At 45.2% G+C, this 8,660-nt stretch overlaps 1 protein-coding gene across 1 annotated transcript in view; it reads left to right on the top strand.

Moving 5' to 3' along the window:
- Zeb2 (zinc finger E-box binding homeobox 2) overlaps nucleotides 1-8,660 on the top strand; it is a gene marked incomplete in the record, with an annotated part of 125,387 nt that overhangs the window by 2,880 nt on the left and 113,847 nt on the right.

Below are 8,660 nucleotides of genomic sequence, written 5' to 3'. Positions count from 1 at the left end.
GTCCCGCCCGGAACCCGCAGGTGCGAGAAGCTGGCGGAGCTCATCTGGCAGAACCGGCAGCAGATCCGCAGGGCCGAGCACCTGTGCCAGCAGCTGCCCATCCCCGGGCCGGTGGAGGAGATGCTGGCCGACGTCAACGCCACCATCACGGACATCATCTCAGCCCTGGTCACCAGGTGAGCCGCCCGCCCGGCCCCGCGCCGCCCCGGCCGCCGCCCGCGCCACTTGGAGCAACTTTCCGCGGGCGCGTGCGGGCGCGGTGACAAACACAAAGGCAGGGCATTTCGCTGAGAGACAAACGATGCGCTCCGTCCGTCTCTCCCTCTCTGTCTCTCTGTCTCTCTGTCTCTGTGTCTCTGTCTCTGTCTCTCGTGTGTGTGTGTGTGTGTGTGTGTGTGTGTGTGTCTTTTGCTTGTTGTGGTGGAGGTGTCGAACCATATGGGGGAGTGACAGAGGAATTTTAGTCCGAAACTGTTCGTTACGTTATCCTGCCTTTCCTCTTTGTGCTGTCTTTGATCTATTTGCTTGGCTTAGTATTACAAAAAACAAGTACAATAATATATTCCGAGCTGCCTCCCCAAGATTCAGATCAGGCTGCCTCTTTTCGAGCTTTCTCTCTCTCCCTCTCTCTCTCTCTCTCTCTCTCTCTCTGTCTCTCTGTCTCTCTCTCTTTCTCCCTCCCTCTCTCCCTCCCTCCTTCCTTCTCTCCCTCTTAATTTAATTTTTCTTCACTCTGGTCCTGGCATTATTTAAGGTGGTCCTTACGCTAGGACCCCCCTCCCATCTCCGGGTAATTTAGTAGACACTAAAATTACACCTAATGTCCCCCTCTCCTCTCTTGTGTTTCTTCTGTTCCTTTTATTAAATGTTGGTTATTGATTTTCTAAAATCAATGTCTGTTGTGGGGCTTTTTTCCCCCTCTTACAAGTATCTAAAGCACGTTTCTGATCAACTGGATAACAAAAGCTTTGTGTCAAGGAGGCTTTTTTTCTTATGTTAAACAGTCATTTTTTTTTAAGAGAGAGAATGAGATTTAAAGCACGGTTACCAGAAGTATTCTTTTGCAGGGAAGATGTAGAGAAGACTATTTAGTGTGTTTCTTCTCGCCTTCCTCCTTCCACCCCCTGTAGGATTTTGCCACTGATGACCAGCCTGGCCCCAGCATTGAGGTCAGGTCAAAGCCCAGTTCTGGGGAAAGAGAGAGATCCCAGCTTCCTGGGGACCCTCTGGGTCTAGCGGTGGAGGAGTCCTCTTGGGGCTTCGCAGGTGGAAGGGAGTTTCAAGGAGCTGTGCAGCCCTGGACACTGCGTCCAGTTCTCCACCACCGGGCCACTAATCCGGGAGAAGCCTCCACACTCGGAAATGGAAAGTTGCATAACGTATTTTAAGGAATTCAGCCCAGACCCTGCACATTTAACATCAAGTCTGTCTGTTGCTTACAGCTTTTCTAACTTTGACTGTTACCTGTCTCTTTTTCCAAATCATCTGTGAGGAAACATGCTGTAAGTGGGTTACTTGTCAGTGTTTTCATTTGGTTTCATGTGACTGAGCAATGTCCCGGTTTTGAGTAGCAGGTAGAAGAGACCCCCCCGCCCCATCTTTTTCATTTTCTCTCTCATCAAACACGTGTCCAGTGCCTTTTCCTTTGGGAATTGCCAGGATTTATCTGAACTGAGTGGAGTTTTCTTCTTTCCTGGATTCATGGAAAAGATGTCACTTTTGAGCTTGTGTCTTTGCTGATAACACTGAATATGATGATGCTTATCAACACCATATAGAAATTCCTGGAAAGGAATAATGACAAGAAAAGTCGTAGAAGTAGAAGCTAACAGTACAAAAAAAAAAAGAAGATGGTCATCCAGGAATCTAGAACGGCACTTTATATGATTTTAATAAAGTCAGCAGTGTGTGTATAGACTAAGGGGACAAGGAGATAAACATAAAGCACTGTGTATGTGTGTGTGTGTGTGTGTGTGTGTGTGTGTGTGTGTCTGAAAAGCTGGTTGGAATCATGAGTTAGAAAACAATGCTGTGTACAGTTACCAAAAAGCAGAGGAGAAAGACACAGTTTGGAGAAAGTAAATGTACAGAGAAGCAAGAGTCTGAATCCCAAGCTTCCAGATTCTTAGGCGAGCAAGAAGCCTGGCAAAGACAGTGCCAGGGCTAAGCTAACCCAGAGCGGGCAGACAGCCTCCTTTCCCCCACATGGAAAGGAGGAAATCTCTTCCCAGAAAATAAGATGTGCAGGCGGAGTGGGGGAGTGGGGTGAGGGCGAAGGAGGCAAAAAGCAAGTTGCCCGAAGACAAGAATGTGTGTCGGTTTCAAGAAAGTTCAGTCAGATGATCTTCAGTCGCCTGACTCACTTTGTAACACTTTCACTGAAGCTGGAGTGGAGGGGGGAATCCCAGCCCCCCTCTTTATTCCCCTGATTATACCCCACCATCTCCACACAACCTTGGAGTGAGGAATCAACACTCGGACAGGGGGATGCCCCGCTGCTGCTGCTGCTGCTGCTGCTGCTGCTGCTGCTGCTGCTGCTACGGGTGCAGCCCAGCCCGTTGGTAACTTGCAAAGTTTGTTGCTTTGCCCCTGGCTCAGCCAGCTGGTCCTGGGATGCTCCAGCTTCCCTCTGGCCTCCCTCAGAGCCTGGGAAGAGGTGTCTATCTCCCTAGCCTGCTGCCTTCCGGCATCAGCCTCTGCGAACTCACACACAGGCACATGCACATGGTAACAAAAATCATATCTGGAAACTGCTTGTGTCAGAGGAGATGAGTTGTCTTTTAAAGGAAAACTGCGTTAGGAGGAAAGGAAAAGGACATGGAAGAAGGAGAGAAGAGTTGCATTTGCTTTTTCTCCAAAGTTTCTACTGAAGAGTTGGGAACTGTGTGGGGGAGTGAGCGAGCTTTTCCAGGCACCTTTAGTCTGCACAGTTGGTAGAGGGAAGGGATCAAGTCAAATGTTTTCAAGGCTATCTGTCTGGGGAGAAACAGATGAGCAGAAGTGATTTTCCCTGTTTGAAATAAACCCTCCCTCCTCACCAGTTCCTTAAAGGAAGTGAAGGTGTTCCTGTTTCTGAGGTGCTTGAAAGAAAAGGGAATGAAGTCCCCTCCCTCAGGATGAAACTCCCAGCTCTGCAGCCTGAGAGATGAAGCTGGGGTGGGCGACTGAGTGTCAGAGCCCACAGCACACACTGAGGCAGGGAAGTTTCCTTCCGAACACAGTCACCGCAGACTTGGTTGTCTTTGCAAGAGTGGAAACCTTTCGCAAGCAGCTTTCTTCGTGAAGTTGATGGCTCATAGGGAGGCTGTTTTCCAGACTCTGAAGCACTCAGGCAGTTGTGTGGCAGGTACCAATTCTAAGGGCGCTCCAAGGATATCCATGTCCATCCTGTTCTCTCTGTGCAGATCTTCTGCAGGTTCTGTCATGCTACACACATACAAGGCTAGGGGCTGTGTATGTAGATGGATTTATTTGTTTTATTTCGATTTGGAAAAACTAAGTCAGTTAGGGTAGAAACACACATTGCTCCGTAGCAGGTCCAGTAGCCAGGCTGCTGGCGTCCCTAACATGGTCCACCAGGGGTTAAGATAGGCTAAGGGTTTTAAACTTTGCATTGCTTCTCCGTTGCCAAGTAAAAACAAATTCATGCCTTTCAGCATTTATTTTCAAGCACGGGTAAAGCCAAGACAAAAGTTCCCTACTAAACTGCTATGTCATAGATGTCACATGTGTCTATCTGTTCTTTCTCTCCTAATCTGCTTCAAGAAAATTCCAAGAGGTTATCAAAGACCCTAATACCACAGTAAGAATATTTCCTGGGGAAAATGTTTCCTGAAGGTAGGAAAGGAGGACATTGCTAGCTCTCTAGCAGAGCCGCGCTAATTCCAAGATGTGGGAGATTCTTTCCTTACAACAGTTTTTGTCATCTGCATTCTTCCAGGGCTTTTAAGGTGCATTTTCTTGTGTGTGAAAGGGGATTCTTTGTCCTTTTCCTCTTCAGCACCGTGGCTTCCCAAGGTAGACACTATTTTGTGCCTGTCACAGAGAGAGGGAGCCCAGGTCTGCAGTGCTCACAGACAATTGATTGTCTGCCCTAATGTGTTTCATTTACATGTTTATAACGTCAATGGTGCTGGGGTGTCCACTGTACCATTCATTCCCGCATTCCCACAAGGGGGCAATTGTCTGAATGGCCAAGTCAGACACCTTTTTGATTGCTCTTTGGTTGTCTTTTTAGAGCAGAGAGATAAAGGAGGAAAATCTGTGATGCAGAAACACTAGTTGAAAATATACAGAATTAAATGTCACCACAAAAGCAGATGTTAACATAAGCCCAAATATGCTTTTTAGCCAAGATGTGAAGGTTGAAAAAAAATAATTCAAGCACAAGGAAGGATGATCTAAAACCAATACATGTCACCCCATCCCCTCCTTCTTTATTTCTTTTCCTCCTTTAGCAATCAGAAGATGAAATGTGATTTTCCTTTTTATTTTTAAGCTTTGAAACATCCGGCACCTCCTTGTTATTTGTATGTTTGCTGTGATTTGTGAATTTTGTATATATTTATATAGCTCTGTTTATGCCAACAGCATCAGCTTACCACTTGGAAAATCTATTGAATGACTATTTGGGCTTTGGGAAGTGTAAACTTTTAAAAAGTAAGATCCAAGTATTTCTTCATCAAGCATTTTTAAATGGGGACCGAGAATAATCAGTCAGCTCTATGGAAGCCTTGCCTTAATAGCTATGTGCCAAATACTTTTATCTTGGGCGACAGTTGTGTCAGAGTGAAAGCCCTCAAGAAAAGTGTAACTAGTAGTTACAAAGTAAATAAAGGATTTCTTTTTAAGGTGTTCTGTGCTGTTTTTATGTGGGGAGTGTGTGTGTGTGTGTGTGTGTGTGTGTGTGTGTGTATGTGTGTGTGGCGTTTCTTCTCAGGGATGTCAGGGGGAAAGCCATCCCTGTGTGTGTCTCTTGGCTTTTCTTTCAATTCTCCCCTACGTATTATGCATATATGTAGCCCACGAGAATACACCTGTTTAGAAAAAAACAGATTTCACAGTTCAGATGGTGCCTTGCTGGTTCATTTAGGTAACACAGTTATCAGAAGTTGGTCTGATTTCAGCTGTGGTACAGGAGGAGAGAAAATACTAACTCCTGTGTCGTGTGGTAGAAAGTACATGGAGTGGAGGGAGTACTTTTATAATTTTGTAGTAAATTAGAGAGAGAAAAAATCGCCTGTAAAAAGATTTTTGCCTCTCCGGGAAGACACACACACAGTAGCTGTACCGTTAGCTGAACCCCTGACACGGCGGTCTTTTGAATGCCTTAGGTATGATTTCACTTTCGCTCACATCAATGCTGACCTGAATGCCTTTCATATCTGATCCGCTGTGTCTCTCCCAGTAAACATCCCCTGAGGGGAGAACAAAGAAAGGAGCTCTTCTTCTTCTTAATCACAATTCAGCCCTTTCACCGCCGGCAGGCTCCATTTGCATTCTGCCACAGAAAGCCAAGATGAAAAGAGAGAGAGAGAGAGGGAGAGAGAGAAGAGAGGCAGAGGGTACTTGCTGAGTAAAATAACTTAGGTGTTTGTGGCTGTTTGTTGGGCTTCCCCTAGTTACCAGCCTTACATAGTTGATGCTCTACCAGGCCCTGTCCCTCCTGACAGGCATATAGTGTTACAAGATGGCATGTCTGTACTATTCATGGCCACCCGCTCAACACTTGAGGTAAAAAGTGTCAGAGAAGGATCAAATTCTACCCCAGAAGCCTGTTGGGATTGGGGTCAGGTGTGTGGACTTCCCGCGCCTGAGAGCTCCCCAGAATTTCGCTGTAATAACTATGAGTGTTTACTGTGGTGGGGGTGGGGGCCGGGCAAGCTGAAGACTGGGCCCCTGGTCTGGCCTCAGTGACAGGCACTCACACCCAGTCTAAACACACTGATAAATCCTCAGAAAAACTGGAAAAGACTTTCCCATTTTCCCCCCTGACTTTTTATGATAATTCATATTTTCAAATGAAAGGGGAAAAAAGCCAAGAAAGAAACTCTCAAATGAGCCAAAAAGGAAAAAAAAAAATTCTCTGAAAAGAATTTTAGGGGGAAAAGTTGTTCTATTTTAAAAAGCTTTCAGGGCTGTAAAGTGCCACGTTTTTCACACCTTCTCCATACTTTTTTTTTCAGATTTTTTTAGTATGTTTAACATTTGTGAGATGACAGCCTTTTTGTATCTCAAACTGGATGCTTTAAGATTTGTAGGGAGGGGTTGGTGGTATTCACGTTCTCTTGAGAGAGAAAGTTTGTGCCTAAAGGGCTCCTTCTTACTGGGAATTGTTTAAACCCTCGCAGGCGGACCTGTCAGGTTTTACAGTGTTATTTGCCTCCATTTTCAACATGCAAAAGTAACATGCAGTTAATGGTCCTGGAACGAGACCACGGCAAGAGCAGAAACCTCTCGTGACAACTTTTCAGCTACATTATCTTGCTCCTAAGCTGCCTTGTCCCTTCCTCCCCTTTCTGAAACCACTTGGAGATACCAACAGTTTTTCTTCAACAATTAGATTACACATACAATACACCACATACACACACACACACACTCACACTCACACACAACTTTGGAAGTACATCTCTTCAAATAGCACAGTGAATTATTTGCGGGGGGGGGGGAGCTTTTCCAAAAGCCACTGTGGCATATCTCACTTGTAAAACCAAAACTAAGATATATTAGAAGTTGTGCATAAACATGTGACACAGATTCCTGATTTTTCCCCCCCAGAAGATTTACAGAATTTACAAAAAGAGATTATCCTTACACCTTCCACCCCTCCTATCCACCCCCATGACCCAAGCAATGAAGGATTTAGGCAGATTTACTTCAGTAAACACCTTTGGACACTGGGGGGGCAAGTGGGAGTCTGTTTGCAAAAGGAGGCTTTTGTTAAGTGAGGGAGGGGGATAATGCTTTACCAGGCAGCTGTGATATTAACCTACCCAGCAATGCGCGCACACTCTTTAACTCTTTGAGTGCCCGGCCCTTTGCGCTCAGCAGATGAAACCCTGGCTCTCCAAAGACACTCAGAATTCTGGCTCTAGCAGTTTATTATTCAGACAAGTCTTGTAGACATGAAAACTGTTCAAGCTTTTAAAACAATGTGGTTTAATTAGATGAGGTGGACTTACATTGCTCATAAGCCCTCCAAATGGTGGTTTATAATTGGCAGGGAAAAAAAAGAAAAAAAAAAAAAAAGAATCAAGGCAGTACATTAAAAATTCCAGGAAATATCTTTAGAAAAGCTATTTTCATTTCTGGCTTTTAAAATATTAGACTCCGGTCACTAGAGGGAATGAAGCAGCTGAGGCCTCCCTCCTTACTATAAAAGACACCAGAAGTTTGTGATAAAGAAAGAGGCTTCAACTTGAAAAGCTACGAGAGGCAAATTCGAACGGTAACATTATCTCTCCCTCCGCATCTTTCTGAGGGGGAAGTCTTGTCTGTCTGTCAGAGCTCCGGAGGTCATGTGAGCCTCCGAGTCAGGGCCTGAAGCCAGCCACTACCAACTTGAGACTTTCCAAACCAAGCACGGCAGCTTTCATGAGGAAGGAGTTAATGGTTATTTTTTGCTGGGCATAAGAATAACTTTACAGGTGTTGCATTTGGTCTTAAATAAGATTGCCTCATTTAGTTTCGAAAAAGCGTGTAGGTGTCAACGTTTGAACAGCCATAAATGTGTGAGAAAGTAAAGGGTATGAGACATGAGAGAATTAAAGGTGTTTGCTGTGTTGTTATACCGTGTGTCAGGCTGCAAGCTCTCTTTGTCACAGCCTCCTGGTGATTTGACAGCGCAGATCTACTTCCATTCTAGGTGAGACAGCAGTTTTTTAACTGGAGTTATAAGTACGGCACGCCCTTGGAGGTGCACCCTGCCTCCTGGATCTGTGCATCCTATTTGAAAGCATCTTGCCCTGAGATACAATGAACAAACGCCGAATACAAGGGGGCTATGGGCGCAGGGACCCAGGCAGTGCCAGCATCATAGTAGCGGGCATTGACTTTTGTTTGGCAAGACGGTCCTCTGCCAAATCATCCAATAATTAAGTTTTATGTTATTTGTATGAACAACCAAGCATGCAGTATTCCTTTTCAAATCAAAAGGAGGCTTAAAATTACTTTTTGAACACTTTCAGACCCTGGTCAGGTCACAGTTTGGGGGCTGAATTAAAATGATCTCATTCATGATCTAATTGAGCTTGGAAAAACCTTAGCAGTAGCAGGAGTACATAAATATAAATCAAAGACCAAAATTTAGCAAATCATATCATTTGCTAGAAATCTGCTCATGAATTATTCTCCGAGTGCCAACCCAGAAGTTAAACTTTGTCCCCCCTCTCCCCCTGTGCATATTTTCTCATGCTTCTGACAGGAAAGTTAGAGGAGCTGAAGAGAGAAAAGAGAGGAAGATGATCAATGTCTCATCAGATATTGTGTGTTTGTGACCTAAGAAAGTCTGAGAGCGGATAAAGCCTTGCACAGTGACAGCGGGTGCTGCAGTCTTGGTTAGAAATTAATATGGGCTTTTAGAAACCAGACTCAGAAGACCAGGCAGCTCGAACACATGAGGGGTGGGAGGGGAGCGAGCATTTCAAGGAAGATCTGGC

This window comes from Chinchilla lanigera, unplaced genomic scaffold (genome assembly GCF_000276665.1).
Source record: "Chinchilla lanigera isolate Chin_1 unplaced genomic scaffold, ChiLan1.0 scaffold00039, whole genome shotgun sequence".
Classification (NCBI taxonomy): domain Eukaryota; kingdom Metazoa; phylum Chordata; class Mammalia; order Rodentia; family Chinchillidae; genus Chinchilla; species Chinchilla lanigera.
Note: the sequence above shows the minus strand (reverse complement) of the source record. Positions and strands in the feature narration are given on the sequence as shown.